The sequence below is a fragment of the Trachypithecus francoisi genome, unplaced genomic scaffold (assembly GCF_009764315.1).
Source record: "Trachypithecus francoisi isolate TF-2019V2 unplaced genomic scaffold, Tfra_2.0 Lachesis_group15, whole genome shotgun sequence".
NCBI lineage: Eukaryota > Metazoa > Chordata > Mammalia > Primates > Cercopithecidae > Trachypithecus > Trachypithecus francoisi.
Window position 1 is genome coordinate 84536121 of NW_022681460.1, and position 9733 is coordinate 84545853.

At 36.0% G+C, this 9733-nt stretch overlaps 1 long non-coding RNA gene across 1 annotated transcript; it reads left to right on the forward strand.

Moving 5' to 3' along the window:
• Window positions 1-2544: 2544 nt before the first annotated feature.
• On the forward strand, window positions 2545-5346 carry LOC117097519. The gene is made up of 2 exons (XR_004442975.1): window positions 2545-4603; window positions 4863-5346. It is a non-coding gene; the product is annotated as an uncharacterized LOC117097519 (long non-coding RNA).
• The last annotated feature ends 4387 nt before the right edge of the window (window positions 5347-9733 follow it).

Sequence of the window (9733 nt, forward strand, 5' to 3'; positions counted from 1 at the left end):
AATTAGCCAGCATGGTGGTGCACGTCTGTAATCCCAGCCATTTGGGAAGCTGAGGCAGGAGAATCACTTGAACCTATAGGCGGAGATTACAGTGAGCCGAGATCGCACCACTGAGCAACAGAATGAGACTCCTTCTCAAAAAAAAAAAAAGGAAAGAAAATTTCATAGTTCCCCATGAAAAATCCAGTTTTTTACATTGTTTTGATCCCTGTAGATAGGTGTCATTTGTCTTTTCTCTTTTTCTTTGTGTGTGTGTGTTTAGTTTTTAACTATGATGTATCTTCATCTGTATGTTTATGTCTTTTGCCAAATTTGGGGAGTTTTCAGCTATCATTTTTTTCAAGAATTTTTTCAGTCTTGCCTTCTTTGTTCTTTCTTTTGAGAGTCTGATGACACAAATGTTAGATTTATTGTAGTTCCGTAAGTCCCTGAGGATCTGTTCATCTTTGTTCTGCCTGTTTTCTGTTGTTCAGACTGTGTAATTGCTATCGTTTTATCTTCAAATTTATTCATTCTTTCTGCGGTAGCTTCCATTCTGCTATTGAGCCTATCAATTAAGTGTTTCATATTGATTCCTGCATTTTTCAGTTTTAAAATTTCTGGCCCTTTACGGAAAATGTTGGCTGACCCCCTGGAGTATAAACCCATACTATAGAAGAGAAGATCAATTTAAACAAAAGTTGGTCTCTCTAAATAAGTATATAAAGTACACATAACTTGGTGAAACTCATCTGGAAAAAATAGAAGACATAAAAAATTTAGGAAGGAAAATACAGATAAATAACCAAATATAGATTTTAAAATAATAATAAGATGCTATAAACAACTTTATGCCAATATATCACAAAACAGAAAATGAATAATTTATATGAAAAATGCAGATTACCAAAATCAACTAAGATGTAGATGATTTCTGCTTCCTGCCATATGGTTGACTAGGTATACTCAAGGATCCTTCTACTAAAAGACAACTAGTTCTTGGATAAAATACAACACACATAATATTAGTTCATTTCCTGGCTCATTAGAAAGAAAGATAATCACTAAAGGCTATTACCAATGAAAGTGGGCTAAAATTAAAGTAGTTGAGAAAGGAAAACTGTGCCTCTGAGACTAAGCCATGGACTCCAGGCAAAGTAAAGAAAGTGAACCTAAGACTCCTGCATAAAACCAGGAATGCTTTAAAGCGTTAAAGCAGTCCTAAGTCAATGGACTCTAGTGATTACTCTAAGAAGTGGATGAAAATCCCCTCTGAAGAAAAGCCTCCCTAATTAATGCTTCTAGATTAATCAAACATGCAAGGAAACACACCATTTGCATTGAGAAACAGTAGATTTAGATATTCAGGGAATTCAGGTATTGCAATTAGCAGAAGTAGAATAACAGTTATATGTTTAAATAATGTATGAATTAAAATGAGCATGAAATAAGAGATATGTTAAAAGGCAGATATTAAAAAGAACCAAAGACAACTTACTTATGAAATTTAATTATTGAAATATATAACATAATGAATCGTTTAAGAGCAGATTCATCACAACTAAAGGAATTGTTGACTGTCAAGTTTTAACTGAGGAAACAACATATTGCAGCAAAAACAGATAAAGGGATAGAAAATATGAATTACAGATGATGAGACCTGAAGGATAAATGGGAAGGTTTAATTTGTGCTAATTGGAGTCTAAGAAGTAGAAAACAGAAAAAAATTGAGGTAATTGCTGACAAATTTCCAGAGCTAAGAAAAGCCCGGGACCCGGTGTGGTGGCTCATGCCTGTAATGACAGCATTTGGGGACGCCAAAGCAGAAGGATCACTTGAAACCAGGAGTTTGAGATCAAGCTCGGAAATGAAGCAAGAGCCCCCACTCCATCTCCATCTCTACAAAAGTTTAAAAAAAAAAAAAATAAGAATTAACCAGATGCGGTGACATGAACCTGTAGTCCCAGCTACTTGGGAGGCTGAGGTGGAAAGATCACTTGAGCCCAGGAGTCCAAGACCAGCCTGAGCAACGTGGTGAAACTCCATCTGTACAAAAAACACAAAAATTAGCCAGGCATGGTGGCACACACCTGTGGTCCCAGCTACTCGGGAGGCTGAGGAGGGAGGATCACATGAGCCCAGGAGTTCAAGGCTGCAGTGAGCTATGATGGTGCCACTATACCCTGTCTCAAAAAAAAAAAAAAAAGTGGATCCACATACACAAGAAACAAAAAGTATATCAACCAGGAAAAGGAAGCCAATGTATATTCATTTTAGTCAAACTTATAAAGGCAAAGGGATCTTAAAAGCAGCCAGAATAACTATCCACTTAGAAAGGAATGACAAATTGACAGGAAACTTTTCATTTTATTTTATTTATTTATTTTTTGAGACAGAGTCTTGCTATGTTGCCCATGATGGAGTGTAGTGGTGTGATCTCTGCTCATTGCAACCTCCATTTCCCGAGTTCAATTGTTTCTCCTGCCTCAGCCTCCCAAGTAGCTGGGAGTACAGGTGTGCACCACCACACCCGGCTAATTATTTTGTATTTTTAGTAAAGACGGTGTTTTGCCATGTTGGCCAGGCTGTTCTTGAACTCCTGACTTCAGGTGATCTACCTGCCTCAGCCTCCCAAAGTGCTGGGATTAGAGGTGTGAGCCACTGCACCTGGCCGACAGGGGACTTTTCAGAGACAAAACTGGAAGGCAAAAGACAGTGGAATAACATCTTTAAGGTACTGAGAGAATAACTCAATAGAATGAGTGCCCAGTGAAATTATCTCTCAAAATCAAGGGTATATTAAAAACACTTTTTTCTCAAAATGAGCATTTACAAACAATGGACTTTCACTTAAGAATAAGGATGAATTTTAGAGTAGAGCAAAATGACTAGGAGGAAAATCTGAGATGCAAGAAGGTATGGTGAGCTAAAAAATCAATAATCCTGAGAAATGTAAATAAATACTGTCTATATTAAGAAGTAGTTACTCTGTGGAGTAAAAAAGAGCATAATTAAAATACTAGCAACATTTTACATAACTCAGAAAATGTATATGTGGGGAAAGTGTCCGGGAGCACTTAGAAGTTAGTGTGAGTACTCCAAGATCCGGATACTCTTTAGGGTGGAAGTTAAGATAATGAATGACTTTAGACTTTGTTAATCTAAGTACTTAACAGGAAATTTTCAGATAACCATTGAAGAATAGCAATACAATATAACTTTCAAACCAGTAGAGAGAAAACATTTCGAAAAAAGGGAAAAACATTTTAGAAATCCCAACTCTGATAGACCACAAAAATGCAAGAAAGGAAGAAAAAGCATAGAAAAAGCAAAGAAATGGCATAGTATATAACAAATGGTTACAATAAATATAAATTGCCTATCTCACCAGATTAATAAAAAAAAGTCTACTTTGTTCAATATATACAATTTACAAAAGCCAGTACAAGGACAGAGAAAGACAAAAAGTAGAATTAGGAAAAATAAAACAAGCAAATATACCTGTTTAGGATAGCTATATCAATATTAGCCTTACAAATATTAAAGCGAAAAGCATTAATAGGGATAAGGAGACTCTCAAAAATAATAGAAATTTCAACTGAAGTAGGTATAACAGTTCTAAACAAAATTATTAAAGTAAAAATTGTATAGAACAAAATGGAACTATTATATTGTATTTGAAGTCACTCAATTTTTAGCTCAAGCAGCAAAAAATAAATAGAACAACATGGTAACCAAAGTTGATTCAATTAATGCCTAAAAAGGATCATGTTCCCCCAAATTAGAGCATGCACATTTTCCTTAAGCATGTATAAAAGATTTAGAAGGAAAATGATAAAGGAATGTTTTGGGGACTTCTGATAGGGAAATATTTCTTAGAAAATCTGCAAAAGATGTTAACCATAGCCTACATAAAGTCAACTGTTTTCTTTAAAACCTCTCTGGAAATAGTTTTGTTGACTGATAAACACTCTAGGTCAGTCAGCTAAACAATGTCTAGTGAGTCCTAACACTCTTTCCACTGCACAGTAAATTGCATCTTAGAGTTTTTTACTTAAAAACAAAAGCCTGGTATCAAATATTAAACCCAAAAACTTATTAGTATCTTTTTAACCAATGTAAAGATTTTCTTTAAATCTTAGGAGATGTGGAATTATTTCTAACACACTGGCTATATGTATCAGTTTTCCACTGAGCCATCACAAAAACAGAAGTCACGTCGTCACTATTTCTTGCTTGTCTAACCCAGCATCTGTGGTACCCTCGGCAGTTACTCATGGCTCCTAGGCCTTCCTTTAGAGTGTTGTCTCTACTATTGGCTTTGGATGGAATTGACTCCATCCTAATGCAGAAACGATAGGCACTGCTTTATATAAATCAGTCAGCCTAATAGCATTCCTTTTGCCTCAGAGATTGGTTCAGAGATGGGGAAAAACCCAGTTTAAGCAATCAGCTTGTGACTTACTTTCCTCCAATTGGTGATCCAGTTAGGGCAACGTGTGGAATGTGCTGCTCTGTATGTGAAGCCAGATGCTCATGTTCATAAAAAACATTTTAATACTGTGACGGAAGATACAGCTTCGAGACAAAGACACGAGCTTGGGCAGAGTCATTCATTCATTCAGTAAGCATTTGCTGAGTGCTTAATAAATGCTAGACCCTGAGAAAAAGCAAAATCTTATTCAGCATATTCTGACACTGGGGACAATGGAATAGTTGATAGCTTCCACACTTAATTAGAAACAAAGATTATCTCTTAAAACCTCATTCTTGTATCTAGGAAGACTTTTGTTTTCCCAATCAGAAATTGTAGTTCCAGAAAAAGAACGAGACAATGAAAACATTGTATAAAAGGTTTCTTTCAAACTTTTTTCAATTGACAGTTTTTCACCCCAATCATCTTGATGCAGAGAGGCTTCAGAAACACAAGTGACTCTGTGTTCAGACCAAGTACTTGGCCTCGAGAAGATGAATGATCAGACCAACTCACCATATGATTATAAGGGTCAGGTAGTTTAAAAAGAAATTACAATCTGAATTGAACCATGGATGAACAGTGTTTCTATTGAGCTTCAAATCCCAGCTAATAAGCATAACCTTGTAAAGAGAGGTTACTGTTTGGGAAACTGCATGTTCTTGCAGGAGGGCAAAGCTTTTGCAATATAAATAGTTGTAAGGGTACTAGCTTTCATCTTTAATACCTTAACCCTCTGTGTTTAGAGTTTTTGTATCCAGGGCTGAATTGAGAATTTTAGAAACCTTGAACACTGAAGAGATTGTAATAACCCCATGTGTAATTTATAAAATCTTCAAAAGAAAATTTACTTTTTAAAAATGTTATAAAACTCATGAATACTGAAATGAAAATGGCTTCATTTTTACATTTTATTTCAAGACGCTACATAAATTCATGAAAGTTAAACTTTTCTTAGTCATTCCTGATTCCTCTGTTTTGCTGGTGCCCTCAAAGACTCAGTTTGTTGGGTATTAATTCAGCACTGATTGCATTACAGGTACCTACTGATTTTCATGTAATTTTCCAAAGTATAGATGGAGAAGAAGAACATTATTTCTGAGAGGAATTTGATTATGTATGGTGAAGAGTATGTTTTGAGTTTGGCTCCTCTAGACTTATTTTCTTCCTGAATAGGTCTAATAAGAAGCACCTTTCAATCCTAAATATATCTTTGTCTTACACAATGACAAGGTAATGTGGATTTTAAAAAAGCAATGCAAGTCTTAATCTTGGCACTGTAGAATATTTGTACATTAAACATGATTGGAGGAGACATTCAGTTGGGTAAGGGTCACTGTGATTCACTGTGATTCTAAAGGCCATGCCAGGCCCATTGCTCTGGCAAAATTTAATATGCAAGAGTTGGTAGGAATGTGCCTCAGAGAAGTAGGCTGAGGTTGAGCCTGTCATTTCTGACTAAATAAAGAAGAATGCTTGAAAATCTGCTCTTCCTTCATCCTCAAAGCTGTTAATGATTTGTAAAATTTTCCTTTTTTTTCTTTGATCATGGTATTAAGAGCAAATTAAAAGACCAACAGCTCTTGCCTAAGAATTCTGATATGACATTTGAGTATTATTATTGTTTTTTGTTTTCTTTTTTAAACCTAAAAACCTTCTGGAGCTCTCTGGAATAGAGAGAAAAAAAGTTGACATTCTTTTTTCTTTTTGGATAAATTGTTAACCAGAAAACATTTGTCGTATCTAGATCTTAAAGCAAAAGTAAATATTATCTTCATTGAGAAAAAGAATACATCTCAGTTCCTTACTTTATATTTCCATACTTTTTCTCTAATTTTTGTTTCTCTCCTTAAGACTATTTCTAAATTATCTAAATTTAGTGGCATAATTGCCTCTTATATAATGATACTATTACTTGGAAGTCATTGTTCTTTTTCATTGAAACATAATTCATCATTGAGAAATAAAGGCACTCACAGACACGCAGGCACACACGTACTACAATGGCACAATTTTATGTTTTGAATAGCATTTAAGTCGCAATTTAATATGTGCTGCTTTTCTTTGGGTCATGAATTGTATTACATTCTCTTAGATTCTTAGTTTCTTTGCCCTTAGAATTCTTTTAAAAATGACGATGGTTGTTGGGTTGGGAGCAGTTAACAGGGAAAGGAAAATAGTCTTTCAAAATTGGTCTTTTAGGGAGATAAGTTGTTCCATTTAAATTACAATACTCAACTAGAGGATTTCAGAAGAAATGAGAACACTATAATTGAACCATAGTGCTTCTTATTTGGCCCCCCTATGCCCTTCCCTTTTAACCCACAAAGAGATAGCTTTCTTTTATTGAAATTCTGTGCAGTGGATATTGACTAAAGTTACACAGATGAAACAACCAGAAGGAGAACCCATGCTTCTTTCTCCGTGTAATAACCATTATAATATAAGAAAAGTTACACGGGATGAGTCAGACAGGGAAGGAAGACTTTATTCAAGACTATTGCAAAAGAGATCAAGACTATTGCAACGGGGGAGAAATTGAACTCAATCACACTGAAACAAAAGATAGGAGAATTTTAAGAATTGAGGTGAGTTAGTACCGAAAGACACTAGGGATGCGGTTGGTAAATGGGGTCAGGCTATCTGTGCTTGCTAATTGGCACCTACTGAAGTTAGGCTTCTCCTTTCCCACAGATACAAAGAAATAGAGGTGCAATTTTTCTTGATGATTACATTTCAAAGGCATGGTTCTTAGGCTTTGGAGAAAGATGCTCCTGGGTTGTAGAAGATTTATTTTACAAAGAGATAGAGAAAGAAATTATAATTGCAAGTTTTCTAAAGTAAATGATCTAAGAAAAGGGGCCTATGCTCACGAAGAAACCTGTCTAAAGTTTAGTCAAGCTGAGGGGAATGTTGAAGCTGTCTTAGTCGTAATTGCTACTGTTTGTTGCTGAGCTCTGCATGCCAGGTACTGAGCTGTATGTTCTACTTACATTTACTGGCAATCTTACCATCGACCCTTTGGAGTAGCCTTTATGGTCCCATTTTACCAAAGAGGGATTTTACAGATGAGAAATCTAAGGCTCAAAGAGTTTAACTTACCCACAGTCACACAGCAAGTAGATGCTAGAGCCAGAATTTGAACTAGGGAGCCTGCCTGTCTGCAGAGATCATACTTTTAATTACTAGACCATCCTACTTCATCTGTATTTCTACTGAATATTCAGAGAAGTGGTAGGATCATTGCCAAATACTTCTAGAGAAGGTACTTATAACAGATTTGCTGTTGTCAAATCATCTTGGGAAGAATGCCCTTAATTACTGTGGCAACACAATATTTATGCATACTTATCTGGACCGTGGGCATGCCTGCAAATGCAACAGCATGTCTCTTACTGTCAATTTTGGAGGATCCCCAGTTGATGTAGCTCTGTATTTGCTCATAAAAATTAGTTATAGTAGGAAAAAAAATGAGGAAAGACTAGGTGTAGACATTAAAAACACATGTTAGGAGCTGGAAGTGGTGGCTCATGCCTGTAATCCTAGCACTTTGGGATGCTGAGGTGGGTGGATCACTTGAGGTCAGGAGTTCGAGACCAGCTGGGCCAAAATGGTGAAACCTTGTCCCTACAAAAAATACAAAAATTAGCCAAGCATGATGGAGCACGCCTGTAATCCCAGTTACTCAGGAGGCTGAGGCAGGAGAATTACTTGAACCCAGGAGGCAGAGATTACAGTGAGCTGAAATTGCACCACTGTACTTCAGCATGGGCGACAGAGTGAGACTCTGCCTCCAAAAAAAGAAGAAGAAAGCAAACACATTAGGATGCAAGGTTGATTTAATATCTGAAAGTGATTAATATATTATGTTAATGCAATAAAACAAAAACCCACATGATTTAGAAATGTTTTTGACAAAATCCAATACTCATTCATGATTTAAAAAAAAAAAAAAAACTCTCGGCCGGGCGCGGTGGCTCAAGCCTGTAATCCCAGCACTTTGGGAGGCCGAGACGGGCGGATCACGAGGTCAGGAGATCGAGACCATCCTGGCTAACACGGTGAAACCCCGTCTCTACTAAAAACTACAAAAAACTAGCCGGGCGACGTGGTGGCGCCTGTAGTCCCAGCTACCCGGGAGGCTGAGACAGGAGAATGGCGTGAACCCGGGAGGCGGAGCTTGCAGTGAGCTGAGATCCGGCCACAGCACTCCAGCCTGGGTGACAGAGCAAGACTCCGTCTCAAAAAAAAAAAAAAAACTCTCAACAAACTAGAAAGAAAAAAAATTTCTTCAGCTTGATTGATAAAGGGTATCTTCAAAGAACTCAAAGTTAGCATCATCTATAATGGTGAAAAACAAAGTGCTTTGCTTCTGAGATTGAGAATACAAAAAGGACATTCATTCTTACTACTTTTATTTAACATTGTCATTGAGATTATAGCCATTGCAATAAGGTAAGAAAACAAAAGGTATCTGGATGGGAAATGAAGAAGTAAAACTCATTACTTGCAGATGATATGACTGTTTATGTAGAGAATAAGAAGTCTACAAAAAAGCAAATAGATTAACTGAGTTTTACAAAGTTGTAGGATACAAGGTCAGTATACAAAATCTGTTATATTTCTGTACACCAGCAATGAACATTCTACAAATAAAATTAAAATTTTATTCTTATTAATATTCTACAAATAAAATTAAGAAAATTAAGAAAAATATTGATTCATAACATAAAAAAGTATAATACTTTTAGAAATAAATTTTACAAAAGAAGGACAAGGCCTGTACACTGAAAACTATAAAATATTGCTGAGAGATATCAAAAGATATCTAAATACCTGGAGATGTATTTGGTATTTATTGATAGCTAAATATGGTCAAGATGGCAAATATCTCCAAATGGATCTACAGATCCCATGCAATCTCTATCAAAATCCCAATAGAAATTTTTTGTAGAAATTGACTTCCTGATTGTAGAAATGCAGAAGACATAGAGTAGCCAAAATAATTCTGAATAAAAAGACTGACACTGATGGACTTATACATTTGATTTCACAATTTACTATAAAGCCACAGCAATTGAGAAAGTGTGGTATTGGCACAGGAACTGGCACAGATCAATGAAAGAGACTTGAGAGTTCAGATATAAATCTTTACATTTATGATCATTTGATTTAATTAACTTGGACCTCATAAAGATGAGATGTGCCTTCTGCATCTGTCCCAGAAAGGTTAGCCTTTAATACATAACAGCCCAAATGGGAGCCAGACATCAGCTTGTG